The sequence below is a fragment of the Pseudophryne corroboree genome, chromosome 11 (assembly GCF_028390025.1).
Source record: "Pseudophryne corroboree isolate aPseCor3 chromosome 11, aPseCor3.hap2, whole genome shotgun sequence".
In the NCBI taxonomy this organism is placed as follows: domain Eukaryota; kingdom Metazoa; phylum Chordata; class Amphibia; order Anura; family Myobatrachidae; genus Pseudophryne; species Pseudophryne corroboree.
Window position 1 is genome coordinate 165913997 of NC_086454.1, and position 24589 is coordinate 165938585.

At 32.8% G+C, this 24589-nt stretch overlaps 15 non-coding genes across 15 annotated transcripts; all 15 read right to left on the reverse strand.

The window, feature by feature from the left end:
- Positions 1-184: 184 nt before the first annotated feature.
- Positions 185-258, reverse strand: TRNAI-AAU (transfer RNA isoleucine (anticodon AAU)). The gene has a single exon. It is a non-coding gene; the product is annotated as a tRNA-Ile (tRNA).
- A 1587-nt stretch (positions 259-1845) lies between these two features.
- On the reverse strand, positions 1846-1919 carry TRNAI-AAU (transfer RNA isoleucine (anticodon AAU)). The gene has a single exon. It is a non-coding gene; the product is annotated as a tRNA-Ile (tRNA).
- Positions 1920-3504: 1585 nt separating this feature from the next.
- TRNAI-AAU (transfer RNA isoleucine (anticodon AAU)) lies at positions 3505-3578 on the reverse strand. The gene has a single exon. It is a non-coding gene; the product is annotated as a tRNA-Ile (tRNA).
- Positions 3579-5165: 1587 nt separating this feature from the next.
- On the reverse strand, positions 5166-5239 carry TRNAI-AAU (transfer RNA isoleucine (anticodon AAU)). The gene has a single exon. It is a non-coding gene; the product is annotated as a tRNA-Ile (tRNA).
- Positions 5240-6827: 1588 nt separating this feature from the next.
- On the reverse strand, positions 6828-6901 carry TRNAI-AAU (transfer RNA isoleucine (anticodon AAU)). Its single transcript has one exon. It is a non-coding gene; the product is annotated as a tRNA-Ile (tRNA).
- A 1588-nt stretch (positions 6902-8489) lies between these two features.
- TRNAI-AAU (transfer RNA isoleucine (anticodon AAU)) lies at positions 8490-8563 on the reverse strand. The gene has a single exon. It is a non-coding gene; the product is annotated as a tRNA-Ile (tRNA).
- A 1587-nt stretch (positions 8564-10150) lies between these two features.
- On the reverse strand, positions 10151-10224 carry TRNAI-AAU (transfer RNA isoleucine (anticodon AAU)). Its single transcript has one exon. It is a non-coding gene; the product is annotated as a tRNA-Ile (tRNA).
- Positions 10225-11812: 1588 nt separating this feature from the next.
- Positions 11813-11886, reverse strand: TRNAI-AAU (transfer RNA isoleucine (anticodon AAU)). The gene has a single exon. It is a non-coding gene; the product is annotated as a tRNA-Ile (tRNA).
- Positions 11887-13479: 1593 nt separating this feature from the next.
- Positions 13480-13553, reverse strand: TRNAI-AAU (transfer RNA isoleucine (anticodon AAU)). The gene has a single exon. It is a non-coding gene; the product is annotated as a tRNA-Ile (tRNA).
- Positions 13554-15141: 1588 nt separating this feature from the next.
- TRNAI-AAU (transfer RNA isoleucine (anticodon AAU)) lies at positions 15142-15215 on the reverse strand. The gene has a single exon. It is a non-coding gene; the product is annotated as a tRNA-Ile (tRNA).
- Positions 15216-16802: 1587 nt separating this feature from the next.
- TRNAI-AAU (transfer RNA isoleucine (anticodon AAU)) lies at positions 16803-16876 on the reverse strand. The gene has a single exon. It is a non-coding gene; the product is annotated as a tRNA-Ile (tRNA).
- Positions 16877-18463: 1587 nt separating this feature from the next.
- On the reverse strand, positions 18464-18537 carry TRNAI-AAU (transfer RNA isoleucine (anticodon AAU)). Its single transcript has one exon. It is a non-coding gene; the product is annotated as a tRNA-Ile (tRNA).
- A 1587-nt stretch (positions 18538-20124) lies between these two features.
- TRNAI-AAU (transfer RNA isoleucine (anticodon AAU)) lies at positions 20125-20198 on the reverse strand. Its single transcript has one exon. It is a non-coding gene; the product is annotated as a tRNA-Ile (tRNA).
- Positions 20199-21785: 1587 nt separating this feature from the next.
- On the reverse strand, positions 21786-21859 carry TRNAI-AAU (transfer RNA isoleucine (anticodon AAU)). The gene has a single exon. It is a non-coding gene; the product is annotated as a tRNA-Ile (tRNA).
- Positions 21860-23447: 1588 nt separating this feature from the next.
- On the reverse strand, positions 23448-23521 carry TRNAI-AAU (transfer RNA isoleucine (anticodon AAU)). Its single transcript has one exon. It is a non-coding gene; the product is annotated as a tRNA-Ile (tRNA).
- Positions 23522-24589: the final 1068 nt, after the last annotated feature.

A 24589-nucleotide genomic window follows, 5' to 3' on the forward strand; every position in this document is an offset into this window, starting at 1 on the left:
TGATTTGAGACAAAAGTCACTGAGCCATGTAGAGAAAAATCTTCATCAGCCAAAGGATGACACTCCCACTGGCTTCTGATATGTATTTGAAGAGATTTTGTGATATATGTGTCTATGATGTTTTCAAGTATTCATGCACTCCACCGATGAGCTTATTCCATTCTTGTCCATCAAGAAAAGCAAATGACCCATACGGGGATCAAACCCGTGACCTTGGCGTTATTAGCACCACGCTCTAACCAACTGAGCTAACCGGCCACAGATATTACTGCAAGCAACACAAAACTGGCAAATGTACCTCAAAGCACAGATCATATTTTGTTTTTATAGCATTTCATTTTTCAAAAAAAAGCTTAAGCCATAGAGTCACTTGAAGCATGGGTATCATAAAAATGCTCCAGTTTCTTTCCACATTATAAAATAAAAATAAATATAAGATAGGATAATAACAAAGATTAAGGCATCTAGTAATAGTATAAAAATAGACAATTTAGACAAGGAGTATATGCAAATCTAAGCAAAATCAATCTAAAAAATCTAATACACAATTTTTAATTGTAAATTTACAGATTGTTGAAAAAGATAATCCCAGGATGTAATCCATTATGTATTAAATTTAGTATGTTTTACCAAGTTGTGTATGAATAACTTTTAACACAAAAAAATATATATTGGGGAAGTAGCTTAATGTGCCCATTGGAAATAAAGAATGCTAGCCCATTTTGGAATGCAAAGCTTAAGAAAATACAAACTTCAATCCATAGGAAAGCACTTTTTATTCAGTCTACACTCTGTAATCATACTATAGCTTAATTTACAAATTGTGATGTCATTATCAGACTTAACTCACAAGAGACTTTCATCCTTGGTCTATAAAAAAGGCAGTCCTCTGTTATAAAGCTTGAAACAATTGTAAGTGGCTGATATGCAAATATGGAAATACAGAAAAACTGTCAATTCAATGCTAGGATAACATAAGGGGTGATGCTCCAACTGAAATTGGTCCTAGGCATTTAGGTTTCTAGTATCTATCTTCTCCTTTAAAAAATAGGTTACTTTTTATATATTATCATTGGGTTTGGACAAATATTCTACATAATACCTATTGCATCCCTGAGCTTATTAGAAACTTGAAATAATATATATAAAGTATTGAATTTCTTTTCTTTGCATTTAAAAGATGAGCGCACTTCAGTAGATGCCATTGCTCAGGTGAGGGTTCCATGATGTAATTGTTAGCACCCTGGACTTGGAATCTAGTAATCTGAGTTCATATCTCGTGGGAGCTAACATTGTTTATTTTCCTTTTGTTCAAAGCTCCATTTTCATTCAATGTATGAGTATTGCAAATCTTCATTTACAATTCATATAAATTCCATCATCTTCAGTGGTGTCCTTTGTTTAAACTCATTTTTAAACTTATCAAATCAGAAGTATGTCAAATATTTGGAAATAAGAAAAGATGCAATAAGAATGCAGAGATCCATTACTTGTGCTCTGGTCTTTAGAAATTCTCCATTTTTTTTACTTCAGTGTGCACTAATGAGAGGGGAGCACATATCTTCTTCTTCTTCTAGTAACACCTAGTGCCCTCTATGTTTGAGCAGCAATATAATAACTAATTAATTTGCCCTTGCATATCTTAGTTATGCCATATTGCTTGATTTGAGACAAAAGTCACTGAGCCATGTAGAGAAAAATCTTCATCAGCCAAAGGATGACACTCCCACTGGCTTCTGATATGTATTTGAAGAGATTTTGTGATATATGTGTCTATGATGTTTTCAAGTATTCATGCACTCCACCGATGAGCTTATTCCATTCTTGTCCATCAAGAAAAGCAAATGACCCATACGGGGATCGAACCCGTGATCTTGGCGTTATTAGCACCACGCTCTAACCAACCGAGCTAACCAGCCACAGATATCACTGCAAGCAACACAAAACTGGCAAATGTACCTCAAAGCACAGATCATATTTTGTTTTTATAGCATTTCATTTTTCAAAAAAAAGCTTAAGCCATAGAGTCACTTGAAGCATGGGTATCATAAAAATGCTCCAGTTTCTTTCCACATTACAAAATAAAAATAAATATTAGATAGGATAATAACAAAGATTAAGGCATCTACTAATAGTATAAAAATAGACAATTTAGACAAGGAGTATATGCAAATCTAAGCAAAATCAATCTAAAAAATCTAATACACAATTTTTAATTGTAAATTTACAGATTGTTGAAAAAGATAATCCAGGAAGTAATCCATTATGTATTAAATTTAGTATGTTTTACCAAGTTGTGTATGAATAACTTTTAACACAAAAAAATATATATTGGGGAAGTAGCTTAATGTGCCCATTGGAAATAAAGAATGCTAGCCCATTTTGGAATGCAAAGCTTAAGAAAATACAAACTTCAATCCATAGGAAAGCACTTTTTATTTAGTCTTCACTCTGTAATCATACTATAGCTTAATTTACAAATTGTGATGTCATTATCAGACTTAACTCACAAGAGACTTTCATCCTTGGTCTATAAAAAAGGCAGTCCTCTGTTATAAAGCTTGAAACAATTGTAAGTGGCTGATATGCAAATATGGAAATACAGAAAAACTGTCAATTCAATGCTAGGATAACATAAGGGGTGATGCTCCAACTGAAATTGGTCCTAGGCATTTAGGTTTCTAGTATCTATCTTCTCCTTTAAAAAATAGGTTACTTTTTATATATTATCATTGGGTTTGGACAAATATTCTACATAATACCTATTGCATCCCTGAGCTTATTAGAAACTTGAAATAATATATATAAAGTATTGAATTTCTTTTCTTTGCATTTAAAAGATGAGCGCACTTCAGTAGATGCCATTGCTCAGGTGAGGGTTCCATGGTGTAATTGTTAGCACCCTTGACTTTGAATCTAGTAATCTGAATTCATATCTCGTGGGAGCTAACATTGTTTATTTTCCTATTGTTCAAAGCTCCATTTTCATTCAATGTATGAGTATTGCAAATCTTCATTTAAAATTCATATAAATTCCATCATCTTCAGTGGTGTCCTTTGTTTAAACTCATTTTTAAACTTATCAAATCAGAAGTATGTCAAATATTTGGAAATAAGAAAAGATGCAATAAGAATGCAGAGATCCATTACTTGTGCTTTGGTCTTTAGAAATTCTCCATTTTTTTACTTCAGTGTGCACTAATGAGAGGGGAGCACATATCTTCTTCTTCTTCTAGTAACACCTAGTGCCCTCTATGTTTGAGCAGCAATATAATAACTAATTAATTTGCCCTTGCATATCTTAGTTATGCCATATTGCTTGATTTGAGACAAAAGTCACTGAGCCATGTAGAGAAAAATCTTCATCAGCCAAAGGATGACACTCCCACTGGATTCTGATATGTATTTGAAGAGATTTTGTGATATATGTGTCTATGATGTTTTCAAGTATTCATGCACTCCACCGATGAGCTTATTCCATTCTTGTCCATCAAGAAAAGCAAATGACCCATACAGGGATCAAACCCGTGACCTTTGCGTTATTAGCACCACGCTCTAACCAACTGAGCTAACCGGCCACAAATATTACTGCAAGCAACACAAAACTGGCAAATGTACCTCAAAGCACAGATCATATTTTGTTTTTATAGCATTTCATTTTTCAAAAAAAAGCTTAAGCCATAGAGTCACTTGAAGCATGGATATCATAAAAATGCTCCAGTTTCTTTCCACATTACAAAATAAAAATAAATATAAGATAGGATAATAACAAAGATTAAGGCATCTAGTAATAGTATAAAAATAGACAATTTAGACAAGGAGTATAAGCAAATCTAAGCAAAATCAATCTAAAAAATCTAATACACAATTTTTAATTGTAAATTTACAGATTGTTGAAAAAGATAATCCCAGGATGTAATCCATTATGTATTAAATTTAGTATGTTTTACCAAGTTGTGTATGAATAACTTTTAACACAAAAAAATATATATTGGGGAAGTAGCTTAATGTGCCCATTGGAAATAAAGAATGCTAGCCCATTTTGGAATGCAAAGCTTAAGAAAATACAAACTTCAATCCATAGGAAAGCACTTTTTATTCAGTCTACACTCTGTAATCATACTATAGCTTAATTTACAAATTGTGATGTCATTATCAGACTTAACTCACAAGAGACTTTCATCCTTGGTCTATAAAAAAGGCAGTCCTCTGTTATAAAGCTTGAAACAATTGTAAGTGGCTGATATGCAAATATGGAAATACAGAAAAACTGTCAATTCAATGCTAGGATAACATAAGGGGTGATGCTCCAACTGAAATTGGTCCTAGGCATTTAGGTTTCTAGTATCTATCTTCTCCTTTAAAAAATAGGTTACTTTTTATATATTATCATTGGGTTTGGACAAATATTCTACATAATACCTATTGCATCCCTGAGCTTATTAGAAACTTGAAATAATATATATAAAGTATTGAATTTCTTTTCTTTGCATTTAAAAGATGAGCGCACTTCAGTAGATGCCATTGCTCAGGTGAGGGTTCCATGATGTAATTGTTAGCACCCTGGACTTTGAATCTAGTAATCTGAATTCATATCTCGTGGGAGCTAACATTGTTTATTTTCCTATTGTTCAAAGCTCCATTTTCATTCAATGTATGAGTATTGCAAATCTTCATTTAAAATTCATATAAATTCCATCATCTTCAGTGGTGTCCTTTGTTTAAACCATTTTTAAACTTATCAAATCAGAAGTATGTCAAATATTTGGAAATAAGAAAAGATGCAATAAGAATGCAGAGATCCATTACTTGTGCTCTGGTCTTTAGAAATTCTCAATTTTTTTTAACTTCAGTGTGCACTAATGAGAGGGGAGCACATATCTTCTTCTTCTTCTAGTAACACCTAGTGCCCTCTATATTTGAGCAGCAATATAATAACTGATTAATTTGACCTTGCATATCTTAGTTATGCCATATTGCTTGATTTGAGACAAAAGTCACTGAGCCATGTAGAGAAAAATCCTCATCAGCCAAAGGATGACACTCCCACTGGCTTCTGATATGTATTTGAAGAGATTTTGTGATATATGTGTCTATGATGTTTTCAAGTATTCATGCACTCCACCGATGATCTTATTCCATTCTTGTCCATCAAGAAAAGCAAATGGCCCATACGGGGATCGAACCCGTGACCTTGGCGATATTAGCACCACGCTCTAACCAACTGAGCTAACCGGCCACAGATATCACTGCGAGCAAACACAAAACTGGCAAATGTACCTCAAAGCACAGATCATATTTTGTTTTTATAGCATTTCATTTTTCAAAAAAAAGCTTAAGCCATAGAGTCACTTGAAGCATGGGTATCATAAAAATGCTCCAGTTTCTTTCCACATTACAAAATAAAAATAAATATTAGATAGGATAATAACAAAGATTAAGGCATCTACTAATAGTATAAAAATAGACAATTTAGACAAGGAGTATATGCAAATCTAAGCAAAATCAATCTAAAAAATCTAATACACAATTTTTAATTGTAAATTTACAGATTGTTGAAAAAGATAATCCCAGGATGTAATCCATTATGTATTAAATTTAGTATGTTTTACCAAGTTGTGTATGAATAACTTTTAACACAAAAAAATAAATATTGGGGAAGTAGCTTAATGTGCCCATTGGAAATAAAGAATGCTAGCCCATTTTGGAATGCAAAGCTTAAGAAAATACAAACTTCAATCCATAGGAAAGCACTTTTTATTCAGTCTACACTCTGTAATCATACTATAGCTTAATTTACAAATTGTGATGTCATTATCAGACTTAACTCACAAGAGACTTTCATCCTTGGTCTATAAAAAAGGCAGTCCTCTGTTATAAAGCTTGAAACAATTGTAAGTGGCTGATATGCAAATATGGAAATACAGAAAAACTGTCAATTCAATGCTAGGATAACATAAGGGGTGATGCTCCAACTGAAATTGGTCCTAGGCATTTAGGTTTCTAGTATCTATCTTCTCCTTTAAAAAATAGGTTACTTTTTATATATTATCATTGGGTTTGGACAAATATTCTACATAATACCTATTGCATCCCTGAGCTTATTAGAAACTTGAAATAATATATATAAAGTATTGAATTTCTTTTCTTTGCATTTAAAAGATGAGCGCACTTCAGTAGATGCCATTGCTCAGGTGATGGTTCCATGGTGTAATTGTTAGCACCCTTGACTTTGAATCTAGTAATCTGAATTCATATCTCGTGGGAGCTAACATTGTTTATTTTCCTTTTGTTCAAAGCTCCATTTTCATTCAATGTATGAGTATTGCAAATCTTCATTTAAAATTCATATAAATTCCATCATCTTCAGTGGTGTCCTTTGTTTAAACCATTTTTAAACTTATCAAATCAGAAGTATGTCAAATATTTGGAAATAAGAAAAGATGCAATAAGAATGCAGAGATCCATTACTTGTGCTCTGGTCTTTAGAAATTCTCAATTTTTTTTTACTTCAGTGTGCACTAATGAGAGGGGAGCACATATCTTCTTCTTCTTCTAGTAACACCTAGTGCCCTCTATATTTGAGCAGCAATATAATAACTGATTAATTTGCCCTTGCATATCTTAGTTATGCCATATTGCTTGATTTGAGACAAAAGTCACTGAGCCATGTAGAGAAAAATCCTCATCAGCCAAAGGATGACACTCCCACTGGCTTCTGATATGTATTTGAAGAGATTTTGTGATATATGTGTCTATGATGTTTTCAAGTATTCATGCACTCCACCGATGATCTTATTCCATTCTTGTCCATCAAGAAAAGCAAATGGCCCACACGGGGATCGAACCCGTGACCTTGGCGATATTAGCACCACGCTCTAACCAACTGAGCTAACCGGCCACAGATATCACTGCGAGCAAACACAAAACTGGCAAATGTACCTCAAAGCACAGATCATATTTTGTTTTTATAGCATTTCATTTTTCAAAAAAAAGCTTAAGCCATAGAGTCACTTGAAGCATGGGTATCATAAAAATGCTCCAGTTTCTTTCCACATTATAAAATAAAAATAAATATAAGATAGGATAATAACAAAGATTAAGGCATCTAGTAATAGTATAAAAATAGACAATTTAGACAAGGAGTATATGCAAATCTAAGCAAAATCAATCTAAAAAATCTAATACACAATTTTTAATTGTAAATTTACAGATTGTTGAAAAAGATAATCCCAGGATGTAATCCATTATGTATTAAATTTAGTATGTTTTACCAAGTTGTGTATGAATAACTTTTAACACAAAAAAATATATATTGGGGAAGTAGCTTAATGTGCCCATTGGAAATAAAGAATGCTAGCCCATTTTGGAATGCAAAGCTTAAGAAAATACAAACTTCAATCCATAGGAAAGCACTTTTTATTCAGTCTACACTCTGTAATCATACTATAGCTTAATTTACAAATTGTGATGTCATTATCAGACTTAACTCACAAGAGACTTTCATCCTTGGTCTATAAAAAAGGCAGTCCTCTGTTATAAAGCTTGAAACAATTGTAAGTGGCTGATATGCAAATATGGAAATACAGAAAAACTGTCAATTCAATGCTAGGATAACATAAGGGGTGATGCTCCAACTGAAATTGGTCCTAGGCATTTAGGTTTCTAGTATCTATCTTCTCCTTTAAAAAATAGGTTACTTTTTATATATTATCATTGGGTTTGGACAAATATTCTACATAATACCTATTGCATCCCTGAGCTTATTAGAAACTTGAAATAATATATATAAAGTATTGAATTTCTTTTCTTTGCATTTAAAAGATGAGCGCACTTCAGTAGATGCCATTGCTCAGGTGAGGGTTCCATGATGTAATTGTTAGCACCCTGGACTTGGAATCTAGTAATCTGAGTTCATATCTCGTGGGAGCTAACATTGTTTATTTTCCTTTTGTTCAAAGCTCCATTTTCATTCAATGTATGAGTATTGCAAATCTTCATTTACAATTCATATAAATTCCATCATCTTCAGTGGTGTCCTTTGTTTAAACTCATTTTTAAACTTATCAAATCAGAAGTATGTCAAATATTTGGAAATAAGAAAAGATGCAATAAGAATGCAGAGATCCATTACTTGTGCTCTGGTCTTTAGAAATTCTCCATTTTTTTTACTTCAGTGTGCACTAATGAGAGGGGAGCACATATCTTCTTCTTCTTCTAGTAACACCTAGTGCCCTCTATGTTTGAGCAGCAATATAATAACTAATTAATTTGCCCTTGCATATCTTAGTTATGCCATATTGCTTGATTTGAGACAAAAGTCACTGAGCCATGTAGAGAAAAATCTTCATCAGCCAAAGGATGACACTCCCACTGGCTTCTGATATGTATTTGAAGAGATTTTGTGATATATGTGTCTATGATGTTTTCAAGTATTCATGCACTCCACCGATGAGCTTATTCCATTCTTGTCCATCAAGAAAAGCAAATGACCCATACGGGGATCGAACCCGTGATCTTGGCGTTATTAGCACCACGCTCTAACCAACCGAGCTAACCAGCCACAGATATCACTGCAAGCAACACAAAACTGGCAAATGTACCTCAAAGCACAGATCATATTTTGTTTTTATAGCATTTCATTTTTCAAAAAAAAGCTTAAGCCATAGAGTCACTTGAAGCATGGATATCATAAAAATGCTCCAGTTTCTTTCCACATTACAAAATAAAAATAAATATAAGATAGGATAATAACAAAGATTAAGGCATCTAGTAATAGTATAAAAATAGACAATTTAGACAAGGAGTATAAGCAAATCTAAGCAAAATCAATCTAAAAAATCTAATACACAATTTTTAATTGTAAATTTACAGATTGTTGAAAAAGATAATCCCAGGATGTAATCCATTATGTATTAAATTTAGTATGTTTTACCAAGTTGTGTATGAATAACTTTTAACACAAAAAAATATATATTGGGGAAGTAGCTTAATGTGCCCATTGGAAATAAAGAATGCTAGCCCATTTTGGAATGCAAAGCTTAAGAAAATACAAACTTCAATCCATAGGAAAGCACTTTTTATTCAGTCTACACTCTGTAATCATACTATAGCTTAATTTACAAATTGTGATGTCATTATCAGACTTAACTCACAAGAGACTTTCATCCTTGGTCTATAAAAAAGGCAGTCCTCTGTTATAAAGCTTGAAACAATTGTAAGTGGCTGATATGCAAATATGGAAATACAGAAAAACTGTCAATTCAATGCTAGGATAACATAAGGGGTGATGCTCCAACTGAAATTGGTCCTAGGCATTTAGGTTTCTAGTATCTATCTTCTCCTTTAAAAAATAGGTTACTTTTTATATATTATCATTGGGTTTGGACAAATATTCTACATAATACCTATTGCATCCCTGAGCTTATTAGAAACTTGAAATAATATATATAAAGTATTGAATTTCTTTTCTTTGCATTTAAAAGATGAGCGCACTTCAGTAGATGCCATTGCTCAGGTGAGGGTTCCATGATGTAATTGTTAGCACCCTGGACTTTGAATCTAGTAATCTGAATTCATATCTCGTGGGAGCTAACATTGTTTATTTTCCTATTGTTCAAAGCTCCATTTTCATTCAATGTATGAGTATTGCAAATCTTCATTTAAAATTCATATAAATTCCATCATCTTCAGTGGTGTCCTTTGTTTAAACCATTTTTAAACTTATCAAATCAGAAGTATGTCAAATATTTGGAAATAAGAAAAGATGCAATAAGAATGCAGAGATCCATTACTTGTGCTCTGGTCTTTAGAAATTCTCAATTTTTTTTAACTTCAGTGTGCACTAATGAGAGGGGAGCACATATCTTCTTCTTCTTCTAGTAACACCTAGTGCCCTCTATATTTGAGCAGCAATATAATAACTGATTAATTTGACCTTGCATATCTTAGTTATGCCATATTGCTTGATTTGAGACAAAAGTCACTGAGCCATGTAGAGAAAAATCCTCATCAGCCAAAGGATGACACTCCCACTGGCTTCTGATATGTATTTGAAGAGATTTTGTGATATATGTGTCTATGATGTTTTCAAGTATTCATGCACTCCACCGATGATCTTATTCCATTCTTGTCCATCAAGAAAAGCAAATGGCCCATACGGGGATCGAACCCGTGACCTTGCCGATATTAGCACCACGCTCTAACCAACTGAGCTAACCGGCCACAGATATCACTGCGAGCAAACACAAAACTGGCAAATGTACCTCAAAGCACAGATCATATTTTGTTTTTATAGCATTTCATTTTTCAAAAAAAAGCTTAAGCCATAGAGTCACTTGAAGCATGGGTATCATAAAAATGCTCCAGTTTCTTTCCACATTACAAAATAAAAATAAATATTAGATAGGATAATAACAAAGATTAAGGCATCTACTAATAGTATAAAAATAGACAATTTAGACAAGGAGTATATGCAAATCTAAGCAAAATCAATCTAAAAAATCTAATACACAATTTTTAATTGTAAATTTACAGATTGTTGAAAAAGATAATCCCAGGATGTAATCCATTATGTATTAAATTTAGTATGTTTTACCAAGTTGTGTATGAATAACTTTTAACACAAAAAAATAAATATTGGGGAAGTAGCTTAATGTGCCCATTGGAAATAAAGAATGCTAGCCCATTTTGGAATGCAAAGCTTAAGAAAATACAAACTTCAATCCATAGGAAAGCACTTTTTATTCAGTCTACACTCTGTAATCATACTATAGCTTAATTTACAAATTGTGATGTCATTATCAGACTTAACTCACAAGAGACTTTCATCCTTGGTCTATAAAAAAGGCAGTCCTCTGTTATAAAGCTTGAAACAATTGTAAGTGGCTGATATGCAAATATGGAAATACAGAAAAACTGTCAATTCAATGCTAGGATAACATAAGGGGTGATGCTCCAACTGAAATTGGTCCTAGGCATTTAGGTTTCTAGTATCTATCTTCTCCTTTAAAAAATAGGTTACTTTTTATATATTATCATTGGGTTTGGACAAATATTCTACATAATACCTATTGCATCCCTGAGCTTATTAGAAACTTGAAATAATATATATAAAGTATTGAATTTCTTTTCTTTGCATTTAAAAGATGAGCGCACTTCAGTAGATGCCATTGCTCAGGTGATGGTTCCATGGTGTAATTGTTAGCACCCTTGACTTTGAATCTAGTAATCTGAATTCATATCTCGTGGGAGCTAACATTGTTTATTTTCCTTTTGTTCAAAGCTCCATTTTCATTCAATGTATGAGTATTGCAAATCTTCATTTAAAATTCATATAAATTCCATCATCTTCAGTGGTGTCCTTTGTTTAAACCATTTTTAAACTTATCAAATCAGAACTATGTCAAATATTTGGAAATAAGAAAAGATGCAATAAGAATGCAGAGATCCATTACTTGTGCTCTGGTCTTTAGAAATTCTCAATTTTTTTTTACTTCAGTGTGCACTAATGAGAGGGGAGCACATATCTTCTTCTTCTTCTAGTAACACCTAGTGCCCTCTATATTTGAGCAGCAATATAATAACTGATTAATTTGCCCTTGCATATCTTAGTTATGCCATATTGCTTGATTTGAGACAAAAGTCACTGAGCCATGTAGAGAAAAATCCTCATCAGCCAAAGGATGACACTCCCACTGGCTTCTGATATGTATTTGAAGAGATTTTGTGATATATGTGTCTATGATGTTTTCAAGTATTCATGCACTCCACCGATGATCTTATTCCATTCTTGTCCATCAAGAAAAGCAAATGGCCCACACGGGGATCGAACCCGTGACCTTGGCGATATTAGCACCACGCTCTAACCAACTGAGCTAACCGGCCACAGATATCACTGCTAGCAAACACAAAACTGGCAAATGTACCTCAAAGCACAGATCATATTTTGTTTTTATAGCATTTCATTTTTCAAAAAAAAGCCTAAGCCATAGAGTCACTTGAAGCATGGGTATCATAAAAATGCTCCAGTTTCTTTCCACATTACAAAATAAAAATAAATATTAGATAGGATAATAACAAAGATTAAGGCATCTACTAATAGTATAAAAATAGACAATTTAGACAAGGAGTATATGCAAATCTAAGCAAAATCAATCTAAAAAATCTAATACACAATTTTTAATTGTAAATTTACAGATTGTTGAAAAAGATAATCCCAGGATGTAATCCATTATGTATTAAATTTAGTATGTTTTACCAAGTTGTGTATGAATAACTTTTAACACAAAAAAATCTATATTGGGGAAGTAGCTTAATGTGCCCATTGGAAATAAAGAATGCTAGCCCATTTTGGAATGCAAAGCTTAAGAAAATACAAACTTCAATCCATAGGAAAGCACTTTTTATTCAGTCTACACTCTGTAATCATACTATAGCTTAATTTACAAATTGTGATGTCATTATCAGACTTAACTCACAAGAGACTTTCATCCTTGGTCTATAAAAAAGGCAGTCCTCTGTTATAAAGCTTGAAACAATTGTAAGTGGCTGATATGCAAATATGGAAATACAGAAAAACTGTCAATTCAATGCTAGGATAACATAAGGGGTGATGCTCCAACTGAAATTGGTCCTAGGCATTTAGGTTTCTAGTATCTATCTTCTCCTTTAAAAAATAGGTTACTTTTTATATATTATCATTGGGTTTGGACAAATATTCTACATAATACCTATTGCATCCCTGAGCTTATTAGAAACTTGAAATAATATATATAAAGTATTGAATTTCTTTTCTTTGCATTTAAAAGATGAGCGCACTTCAGTAGATGCCATTGCTCAGGTGAGGGTTCCATGGTGTAATTGTTAGCACCCTGGACTTTGAATCTAGTAATCTGAGTTCATATCTCGTGGGAGCTAACATTGTTTATTTTCCTTTTGTTCAAAGCTCCATTTTCATTCAATGTATGAGTATTGCAAATCTTCATTTAAAATTCATATAAATTCCATCATCTTCAGTGGTGTCCTTTGTTTAAACTCATTTTTAAACTTATCAAATCAGAAGTATGTCAAATATTTGGAAATAAGAAAAGATGCAATAAGAATGCAGAGATCCATTACTTGTGCTCTGGTCTTTAGAAATTCTCCATTTTTTTTTTACTTCAGTGTGCACTAATGAGAGGGGAGCACATATCTTCTTCTTCTTCTTCTAGTAACACCTAGTGCCCTCTATGTTTGAGCAGCAATATAATAACTAATTAATTTGCCCTTGCATATCTTAGTTATGCCATATTGCTTGATTTGAGACAAATGTCACTGAGCCATGTAGAGAAAAATCTTCATCAGCCAAAGGATGACACTCCCACTGGCTTCTGATATGTATTTGAAGAGATTTTGTGATATATGTGTCTATGATGTTTTCAAGTATTCATGCACTCCACCGATGAGCTTATTCCATTCTTGTCCATCAAGAAAAGCAAATAGCCCATACCGGGATCAAACCCGTGACCTTGGCGTTATTAGCACCACGCTCTAACCAACTGAGCTAACCAGCCACAGATATCACTGCAAGCAAACACAAAACTGGCAAATGTACCTCAAAGCACAGATCATATTTTGTTTTTATAGCATTTCATTTTTCCAAAAAAAGCTTAATCCATAGAGTCACTTGAAGCATGGGTATCATAAAAATGCTCCAGTTTCTTTCCACATTACAAAATAAAAATAAATATTAGATAGGATAATAACAAAGATTAAGGCATCTACTAATAGTATAAAAATAGACAATTTAGACAAGGAGTATATGCAAATCTAAGCAAAATCAATCTAAAAAATCTAATACACAATTTTTAATTGTAAATTTACAGATTGTTGAAAAAGATAATCCAGGATGTAATCCATTATGTATTAAATTTAGTATGTTTTACCAAGTTGTGTATGAATAACTTTTAACACAAAAAAATATATATTGGGGAAGTAGCTTAATGTGCCCATTGGAAATAAAGAATGCTAGCCCATTTTGGAATGCAAAGCTTAAGAAAATACAAACTTCAATCCATAGGAAAGCACTTTTTATTCAGTCTACACTCTGTAATCATACTATAGCTTAATTTACAAATTGTGATGTCATTATCAGACTTAACTCACAAGAGACTTTCATCCTTGGTCTATAAAAAAGGCAGTCCTCTGTTATAAAGCTTGAAACAATTGTAAGTGGCTGATATGCAAATATGGAAATACAGAAAAACTGTCAATTCAATGCTAGGATAACATAAGGGGTGATGCTCCAACTGAAATTGGTCCTAGGCATTTAGGTTTCTAGTATCTATCTTCTCCTTTAAAAAATAGGTTACTTTTTATATATTATCATTGGGTTTGGACAAATATTCTACATAATACCTATTGCATCCCTGAGCTTATTAGAAACTTGAAATAATATATATAAAGTATTGAATTTCTTTTCTTTGCATTTAAAAGATGAGTGCACTTCAGTAGATGCCATTGCTCAGGTGAGGGTTCCATGGTGTAATTGTTAGCACCTTGGACTTTGAATCTAGTAATCTGAGTTCATATCTCGTGGGAGCTAACATTGTTTATTTTCCTTTTGTTCAAAGCTCCATTTTCATTCAATGTATGAGTATTGCAAATCTTCATTTAAAATTCATATAAATTCCATCATCTTCAGTGGTGTCCTTTGTTTAAACTCATTTTTAAACTTAGCAAATCAGAAGTATGTCAAATATTTGGAAATAAGAAAAGATGCAATAAGAATGCAGAGATCCATTACTTGTGCTCTGGTCTTTGGAAATTCTCCATTTTTTTTTACTTCAGTGTGCACTAATGAGAGGGGAGCACATATCTTCTTCTTCTTCTAGTAACACCTAGTGCCCTCTATGTTTGAGCAGCAATATAATAACTGATTAATTTGCCCTTGCATATCTTAGTTATGCCATATTGCTTGATTTGAGACAAAAGTCACTGAGCCATGTAGAGAAAAATCTTCATCAGCCAAAGGATGACACTCCCACTGGCTTCTGATATGTATTTGAAGAGATTTTGTGATATATGTGTCTATGATGTTTTCAAGTATTCATGCACTCCACCGATGAGCTTATTCCATTCTTGTCCATCAAGAAAAGCAAATGGCCCATACGGGGATCGAACCCGTGACCTTGGCGTTATTAGCACCACGCTCTAACCAACTGAGCTAACCAGCCACAGATATCACTGCAAGCAAACACAAAACTGGCAAATGTACCTCAAAGCACAGATCTGATTTTGTTTTTATAGCATTTCATTTTTCAAAAAAAAGCTTAAGCCATAGAGTCACTTGAAGCATGGGTATCATAAAAATGCTCCAGTTTCTTTCCACATTACAAAATAAAAATAAATATTAGATAGGATAATAACAAAGATTAAGGCATCTACTAATAGTATAATAATAGACAATTTAGACAAGGAGTATATGCAAATCTAAGCAAAATCAATCTAAAAAATCTAATACACAATTTTTAATTGTAAATTTACAGATTGTTGAAAAAGATAATCCAGGATGTAATCCATCATGTATTAAATTTAATATGTTTTACCAAGTTGTGTATGAATAACTTTTAACACAAAAAAATATATATTGGGGAAGTAGCTTAATGTGCCCATTGGAAATAAAGAATGCTAGCCCATTTTGGAATGCAAAGCTTAAGAAAATACAAACTTCAATCCATAGGAAAGCACTTTTTATTCAGTCTACACTCTGTAATCATACTATAGCTTAATTTACAAATTGTGATGTCATTATCAGACTTAACTCACAAGAGACTTTCATCCTTGGTCTATAAAAAAGGCAGTCCTCTGTTATAAAGCTTGAAACAATTGTAAGTGGCTGATATGCAAATATGGAAATACAGAAAAACTGTCAATTCAATGCTAGGATAACATAAGGGGTGATGCTCCAACTGAAATTGGTCCTAGGCATTTAGGTTTCTAGTATCTATCTTCTCCTTTAAAAAATAGGTTACTTTTTATATATTATCATTGGGTTTGGACAAATATTCTACATAATACCTATTGCATCCCTGAGCTTATTAGAAACTTGAAATAATATATATAAAGTATTGAATTTCTTTTCTTTGCATTTAAAAGATGAGCGCACTTCAGTAGATGCCATTGCTCAGGTGAGGGTTCCATGGTGTAATTGTTAGCACCCTGGACTTTGAATCTAGTAATCTGAGTTCATATCTCGTGGGAGCTAACATTGTTTATTTTCCTTTTGTTCAAAGCTCCATTTTCATTCAATGTATGAGTATTGCAAATCTTCATTTAAAATTCATATAAATTCCATCATCTTCAGTGGTGTCCTTTGTTTAAACTCATTTTTAAACTTATCAAATCAGAAGTATGTCAAATATTTGGAAATAAGAAAAGATGCAATAAGAATGCAGAGATCCATTACTTGTGCTCTGGTCTTTAGAAATTCTCCATTTTTTTTACTTCAGTGTGCAATAATGAGAGGGGAGCACATATCTTCTTCTTCTTCTAGTAACACCTAGTGCCCTCTATGTTTGAGCAGCAATATAATAACTGATTAATTTGCCCTTGCATATCTTAGTTATGCCATATTGCTTGATTTGAGACAAAAGTCACTGAGCCATGTAGAGAAAAATCTTCATCAGCCAAAGGATGACACTCCCACTGGCTTCTGATATGTATTTGAAGAGATTTTGTGATATATGTGTCTATGATGTTTTCAAGTATTCATGCACTCCACCGATGAGCTTATTCCATTCTTGTCCATCAAGAAAAGCAAATAGCCCATACGGGGATCGAACCCGTGACCTTGGCGTTATTAGCACCACGCTCTAACCAACTGAGCTAACCGGCCACAGATGTTACTGCAAGCAAACACAAAACTGGCAAATGTACCTCAAAGCACAGATCTGATTTTGTTTTTATAGCATTTCATTTTTCAAAAAAAAGCTTAAGCCATAGAGTCACTTGAAGCATGGGTATCATAAAAATGCTCCAGTTTCTTTCCACATTACAAAATAAAAATAAATATTAGATAGGATAATAACAAAGATTAAGGCATCTACTAATAGTATAAAAATAGACAATTTAGACAAGGAGTATATGCAAATCTAAGCAAAATCAATCTAAAAAACCTAATACACAATTTTTAATTGTAAATTTACAAATTGTTGAAAAAGATAATCCAGGATGTAATCCATTATGTATTAAATTTAGTATGTTTTACCAAGTTGTGTATGAATAACTTTTAACACAAAAAAATATATATTGGGGAAGTAGCTTAATGTGCCCATTGGAAATAAAGAATGCTAGCCCATTTTGGAATGCAAAGCTTAAGAAAATACAAACTTCAATCCATAGGAAAGCACTTTTTATTCAGTCTACACTCTGTAATCATACTATAGCTTAATTTACAAATTGTGATGTCATTATCAGACTTAACTCACAAGAGACTTTCATCCTTGGTCTATAAAAAAGGCAGTCCTCTGTTATAAAGCTTGAAACAATTGTAAGTGGCTGATATGCAAATATGGAAATACAGAAAAACTGTCAATTCAATGCTAGGATAACATAAGGGGTGATGCTCCAACTGAAATTGGTCCTAGGCATTTAGGTTTCTAGTATCTATCTTCTCCTTTAAAAAATAGGTTACTTTTTATATATTATCATTGGGTTTGGACAAATATTCTACATAATACCTATTGCATCCCTGAGCTTATTAGAAACTTGAAATAATATATATAAAGTATTGAATTTCTTTTCTTTGCATTTAAAAGATGAGCGCACTTCAGTAGATGCCATTGCTCAGGTGAGGGTTCCATGGTGTAATTGTTAGCACCCTGGACTTTGAATCTAGTAATCTGAGTTCATATCTCGTGGGAGCTAACATTGTTTATTTTCCTTTTGTTCAAAGCTCCATTTTCATTCAATGTATGAGTATTGCAAATCTTCATTTAAAATTCATATAAATTCCATCATCTTCAGTGGTGTCCTTTGTTTAAACTCATTTTTAAACTTATCAAATCAGAAGTATGTCAAATATTTGGAAATAAGAAAAGATGCAATAAGAATGCAGAGATCCATTACTTGTGCTCTGGTCTTTAGAAATTCTCCATTTTTTTTACTTCAGTGTGCAATAATGAGAGGGGAGCACATATCTTCTTCTTCTTCTAGTAACACCTAGTGCCCTCTATGTTTGAGCAGCAATATAATAACTGATTAATTTGCCCTTGCATATCTTAGTTATGCCATAATGCTTGATTTGAGACAAAAGTCACTGAGCCATGTAGAGAAAAATCTTCATCAGCCAAAGGATGACACTCCCACTGGCTTCTGATATGTATTTGAAGAGATTTTGTGATATATGTGTCTATGATGTTTTCAAGTATTCATGCACTCCACCGATGAGCTTATTCCATTCTTGTCCATCAAGAAAAGCAAATGGCCCATACGGGGATCGAACCCGTGACCTTGGCGTTATTAGCACCACGCTCTAACCAACTGAGCTAACCGGCCACAGATGTTACTGCAAGCAAACACAAAACTGGCAAATGTACCTCAAAGCACAGATCATATTTTGTTTTTATAGCATTTCATTTTTCCAAAAAAAGCTTAATCCATAGAGTCACTTGAAGCATGGGTATCATAAAAATGCTCCAGTTTCTTTCCACATTACAAAATAAAAATAAATATTAGATAGGATAATAACAAAGATTAAGGCATCTACTAATAGTATAAAAATAGACAATTTAGACAAGGAGTATATGCAAATCTAAGCAAAATCAATCTAAAAAATCTAATACACAATTTTTAATTGTAAATTTACAGATTGTTGAAAAGATAATCCAGGATGTAATCCATTATGTATTAAATTTAGTATGTTTTACCAAGTTGTGTATGAATAACTTTTAACACAAAAAAATATATATTGGGGAAGTAGCTTAATGTGCCCATTGGAAATAAAGAATGCTAGCCCATTTTGGAATGCAAAGCTTAAGAAAATACAAACTTCAATCCATAGGAAAGCACTTTTTATTCAGTCTACACTCTGTAATCATACTATAGCTTAATTTACAAATTGTGATGTCATTATCAGACTTAACTCACAAGAGACTTTCATCCTTGGTCTATAAAAAAGGCAGTCCTCTGTTATAAAGCTTGAAACAATTGTAAGTGGCTGATATGCAAATATGGAAATACAGAAAAACTGTCAATTCAATGCTAGGATAACATAAGGGGTGATGCTCCAACTGAAATTGGTCCTAGGCATTTAGGTTTCTAGTATCTATCTTCTCCTTTAAAAAATAGGTTACTTTTTATATATTATCATTGGGTTTGGACAAATATTCTACATAATACCTATTGCATCCCTGAGCTTATTAGAAACTTGAAATAATATATATAAAGTATTGAATTTCTTTTCTTTGCATTTAAAAGATGAGTGCACTTCAGTAGATGCCATTGCTCAGGTGAGGGTTCCATGGTGTAATTGTTAGCACCTTGGACTTTGAATCTAGTAATCTGAGTTCATATCTCGTGGGAGCTAACATTGTTTATTTTCCTTTTGTTCAAAGCTCCATTTTCATTCAATGTATGAGTATTGCAAATCTTCATTTAAAATTCATATAAATTCCATCATCTTCAGTGGTGTCCTTTGTTTAAACTCATTTTTAAACTTAGCAAATCAGAAGTATGTCAAATATTTGGAAATAAGAAAAGATGCAATAAGAATGCAGAGATCCATTACTTGTGCTCTGGTCTTTGGAAATTCTCCATTTTTTTTTACTTCAGTGTGCACTAATGAGAGGGGAGCACATATCTTCTTCTTCTTCTAGTAACACCTAGTGCCCTCTATGTTTGAGCAGCAATATAATAACTGATTAATTTGCCCTTGCATATCTTAGTTATGCCATATTGCTTGATTTGAGACAAAAGTCACTGAGCCATGTAGAGAAAAATCTTCATCAGCCAAAGGATGACACTCCCACTGGCTTCTGATATGTATTTGAAGAGATTTTGTGATATATGTGTCTATGATGTTTTCAAGTATTCATGCACTCCACCGATGAGCTTATTCCATTCTTGTCCATCAAGAAAAGCAAATGGCCCATACGGGGATCGAACCCGTGACCTTGGCATTATTAGCACCACGCTCTAACCAACTGAGCTAACCAGCCACAGATATCACTGCAAGCAAACACAAAACTGGCAAATGTACCTCAAAGCACAGATCTGATTTTGTTTTTATAGCATTTCATTTTTCAAAAAAAAGCTTAAGCCATAGAGTCACTTGAAGCATGGGTATCATAAAAATGCTCCAGTTTCTTTCCACATTACAAAATAAAAATAAATATTAGATAGGATAATAACAAAGATTAAGGCATCTACTAATAGTATAAAAATAGACAATTTAGACAAGGAGTATATGCAAATCTAAGCAAAATCAATCTAAAAAATCTAATACACAATTTTTAATTGTAAATTTACAGATTGTTGAAAAAGATAATCCAGGATGTAATCCATTATGTATTAAATTTAGTATGTTTTACCAAGTTGTGTATGAATAACTTTTAACACAAAAAAATATATATTGGGGAAGTAGCTTAATGTGCCCATTGGAAATAAAGAATGCTAGCCCATTTTGGAATGCAAAGCTTAAGAAAATACAAACTTCAATCCATAGGAAAGCACTTTTTATTCAGTCTACACTCTGTAATCATACTATAGCTTAATTTACAAATTGTGATGTCATTATCAGACTTAACTCACAAGAGACTTTCATCCTTGGTCTATAAAAAAGGCAGTCCTCTGTTATAAAGCTTGAAACAATTGTAAGTGGCTGATATGCAAATATGGAAATACAGAAAAACTGTCAATTCAATGCTAGGATAACATAAGGGGTGATGCTCCAACTGAAATTGGTCCTAGGCATTTAGGTTTCTAGTATCTATCTTCTCCTTTAAAAAATAGGTTACTTTTTATATATTATCATTGGGTTTGGACAAATATTCTACATAATACCTATTGCATCCCTGAGCTTATTAGAAACTTGAAATAATATATATAAAGTATTGAATTTCTTTTCTTTGCATTTAAAAGATGAGCGCACTTCAGTAGATGCCATTGCTCAGGTGAGGGTTCCATGGTGTAATTGTTAGCACCCTGGACTTTGAATCTAGTAATCTGAGTTCATATCTCGTGGGAGCTAACATTGTTTATTTTCCTTTTGTTCAAAGCTCCATTTTCATTCAATGTATGAGTATTGCAAATCTTCATTTAAAATTCATATAAATTCCATCATCTTCAGTGGTGTCCTTTGTTTAAACTCATTTTTAAACTTATCAAATCAGAAGTATGTCAAATATTTGGAAATAAGAAAAGATGCAATAAGAATGCAGAGATCCATTACTTGTGCTCTGGTCTTTAGAAATTCTCCATTTTTTTTACTTCAGTGTGCAATAATGAGAGGGGAGCACATATCTTCTTCTTCTTCTAGTAACACCTAGTGCCCTCTATGTTTGAGCAGCAATATAATAACTGATTAATTTGCCCTTGCATATCTTAGTTATGCCATATTGCTTGATTTGAGACAAAAGTCACTGAGCCATGTAGAGAAAAATCTTCATCAGCCAAAGGATGACACTCCCACTGGCTTCTGATATGTATTTGAAGAGATTTTGTGATATATGTGTCTATGATGTTTTCAAGTATTCATGCACTCCACCGATGAGCTTATTCCATTCTTGTCCATCAAGAAAAGCAAATGGCCCATACGGGGATCGAACCCGTGACCTTGGCGTTATTAGCACCACGCTCTAACCAACTGAGCTAACCGGCCACAGATGTTACTGCAAGCAAACACAAAACTGGCAAATGTACCTCAAAGCACAGATCTGATTTTGTTTTTATAGCATTTCATTTTTCAAAAAAAAGCTTAAGCCATAGAGTCACTTGAAGCATGGGTATCATAAAAATGCTCCAGTTTCTTTCCACATTACAAAATAAAAATAAATATTAGATAGGATAATAACAAAGATTAAGGCATCTACTAATAGTATAAAAATAGACAATTTAGACAAGGAGTATATGCAAATCTAAGCAAAATCAATCTAAAAAACCTAATACACAATTTTTAATTGTAAATTTACAAATTGTTGAAAAAGATAATCCAGGATGTAATCCATTATGTATTAAATTTAGTATGTTTTACCAAGTTGTGTATGAATAACTTTTAACACAAAAAAATATATATTGGGGAAGTAGCTTAATGTGCCCATTGGAAATAAAGAATGCTAGCCCATTTTGGAATGCAAAGCTTAAGAAAATACAAACTTCAATCCATAGGAAAGCACTTTTTATTCAGTCTACACTCTGTAATCATACTATAGCTTAATTTACAAATTGTGATGTCATTATCAGACTTAACTCACAAGAGACTTTCATCCTTGGTCTATAAAAAAAGGCAGTCCTCTGTTATAAAGCTTGAAACAATTGTAAGTGGCTGATATGCAAATATGGAAATACAGAAAAACTGTCAATTCAATGCTAGGATAACATAAGGGGTGATGCTCCAACTGAAATTGGTCCTAGGCATTTAGGTTTCTAGTATCTATCTTCTCCTTTAAAAAATAGGTTACTTTTTATATATTATCATTGGGTTTGGACAAATATTCTACATAATACCTATTGCATCCCTGAGCTTATTAGAAACTTGAAATAATATATATAAAGTATTGAATTTCTTTTCTTTGCATTTAAAAGATGAGCGCACTTCAGTAGATGCCATTGCTCAGGTGAGGGTTCCATGGTGTAATTGTTAGCACCCTGGACTTTGAATCTAGTAATCTGAGTTCATATCTCGTGGGAGCTAACATTGTTTATTTTCCTTTTGTTCAAAGCTCCATTTTCATTCAATGTATGAGTATTGCAAATCTTCATTTAAAATTCATATAAATTCCATCATCTTCAGTGGTGTCCTTTGTTTAAACTCATTTTTAAACTTATCAAATCAGAAGTATGTCAAATATTTGGAAATAAGAAAAGATGCAATAAGAATGCAGAGATCCATTACTTGTGCTCTGGTCTTTAGAAATTCTCCATTTTTTTTACTTCAGTGTGCAATAATGAGAGGGGAGCACATATCTTCTTCTTCTTCTAGTAACACCTAGTGCCCTCTATGTTTGAGCAGCAATATAATAACTGATTAATTTGCCCTTGCATATCTTAGTTATGCCATATTGCTTGATTTGAGACAAAAGTCACTGAGCCATGTAGAGAAAAATCTTCATCAGCCAAAGGATGACACTCCCACTGGCTTCTGATATGTATTTGAAGAGATTTTGTGATATATGTGTCTATGATGTTTTCAAGTATTCATGCACTCCACCGATGAGCTTATTCCATTCTTGTCCATCAAGAAAAGCAAATGGCCCATACGGGGATCGAACCCGTGACCTTGGCGTTATTAGCACCACGCTCTAACCAACTGAGCTAACCGGCCACAGATGTTACTGCAAGCAAACACAAAACTGGCAAATGTACCTCAAAGCACAGATCTGATTTTGTTTTTATAGCATTTCATTTTTCAAAAAAAAGCTTAAGCCATAGAGTCACTTGAAGCATGGGTATCATAAAAATGCTCCAGTTTCTTTCCACATTACAAAATAAAAATAAATATTAGATAGGATAATAACAAAGATTAAGGCATCTACTAATAGTATAAAAATAGACAATTTAGACAAGGAGTATATGCAAATCTAAGCAAAATCAATCTAAAAAACCTAATACACAATTTTTAATTGTAAATTTACAAATTGTTGAAAAAGATAATCCAGGATGTAATCCATTATGTATTAAATTTAGTATGTTTTACCAAGTTGTGTATGAATAACTTTTAACACAAAAAAATATATATTGGGGAAGTAGCTTAATGTGCCCATTGGAAATAAAGAATGCTAGCCCATTTTGGAATGCAAAGCTTAAGAAAATACAAACTTCAATCCATAGGAAAGCACTTTTTATTCAGTCTACACTCTGTAATCATACTATAGCTTAATTTACAAATTGTGATGTCATTATCAGACTTAACTCACAAGAGACTTTCATCCTTGGTCTATAAAAAAAGGCAGTCCTCTGTTATAAAGCTTGAAACAATTGTAAGTGGCTGATATGCAAATATGGAAATACAGAAAAACTGTCAATTCAATGCTAGGATAACATAAGGGGTGATGCTCCAACTGAAATTGGTCCTAGGCATTTAGGTTTCTAGTATCTATCTTCTCCTTTAAAAAATAGGTTACTTTTTATATATTATCATTGGGTTTGGACAAATATTCTACATAATACCTATTGCATCCCTGAGCTTATTAGAAACTTGAAATAATATATATAAAGTATTGAATTTCTTTTCTTTGCATTTAAAAGATGAGTGCACTTCAGTAGATGCCATTGCTCAGGTGAGGGTTCCATGGTGTAATTGTTAGCACCCTGGACTTTGAATCTAGTAATCTGAGTTCATATCTCGTGGGAGCTAACATTGTTTATTTTCCTTTTGTTCAAAGCTCCATTT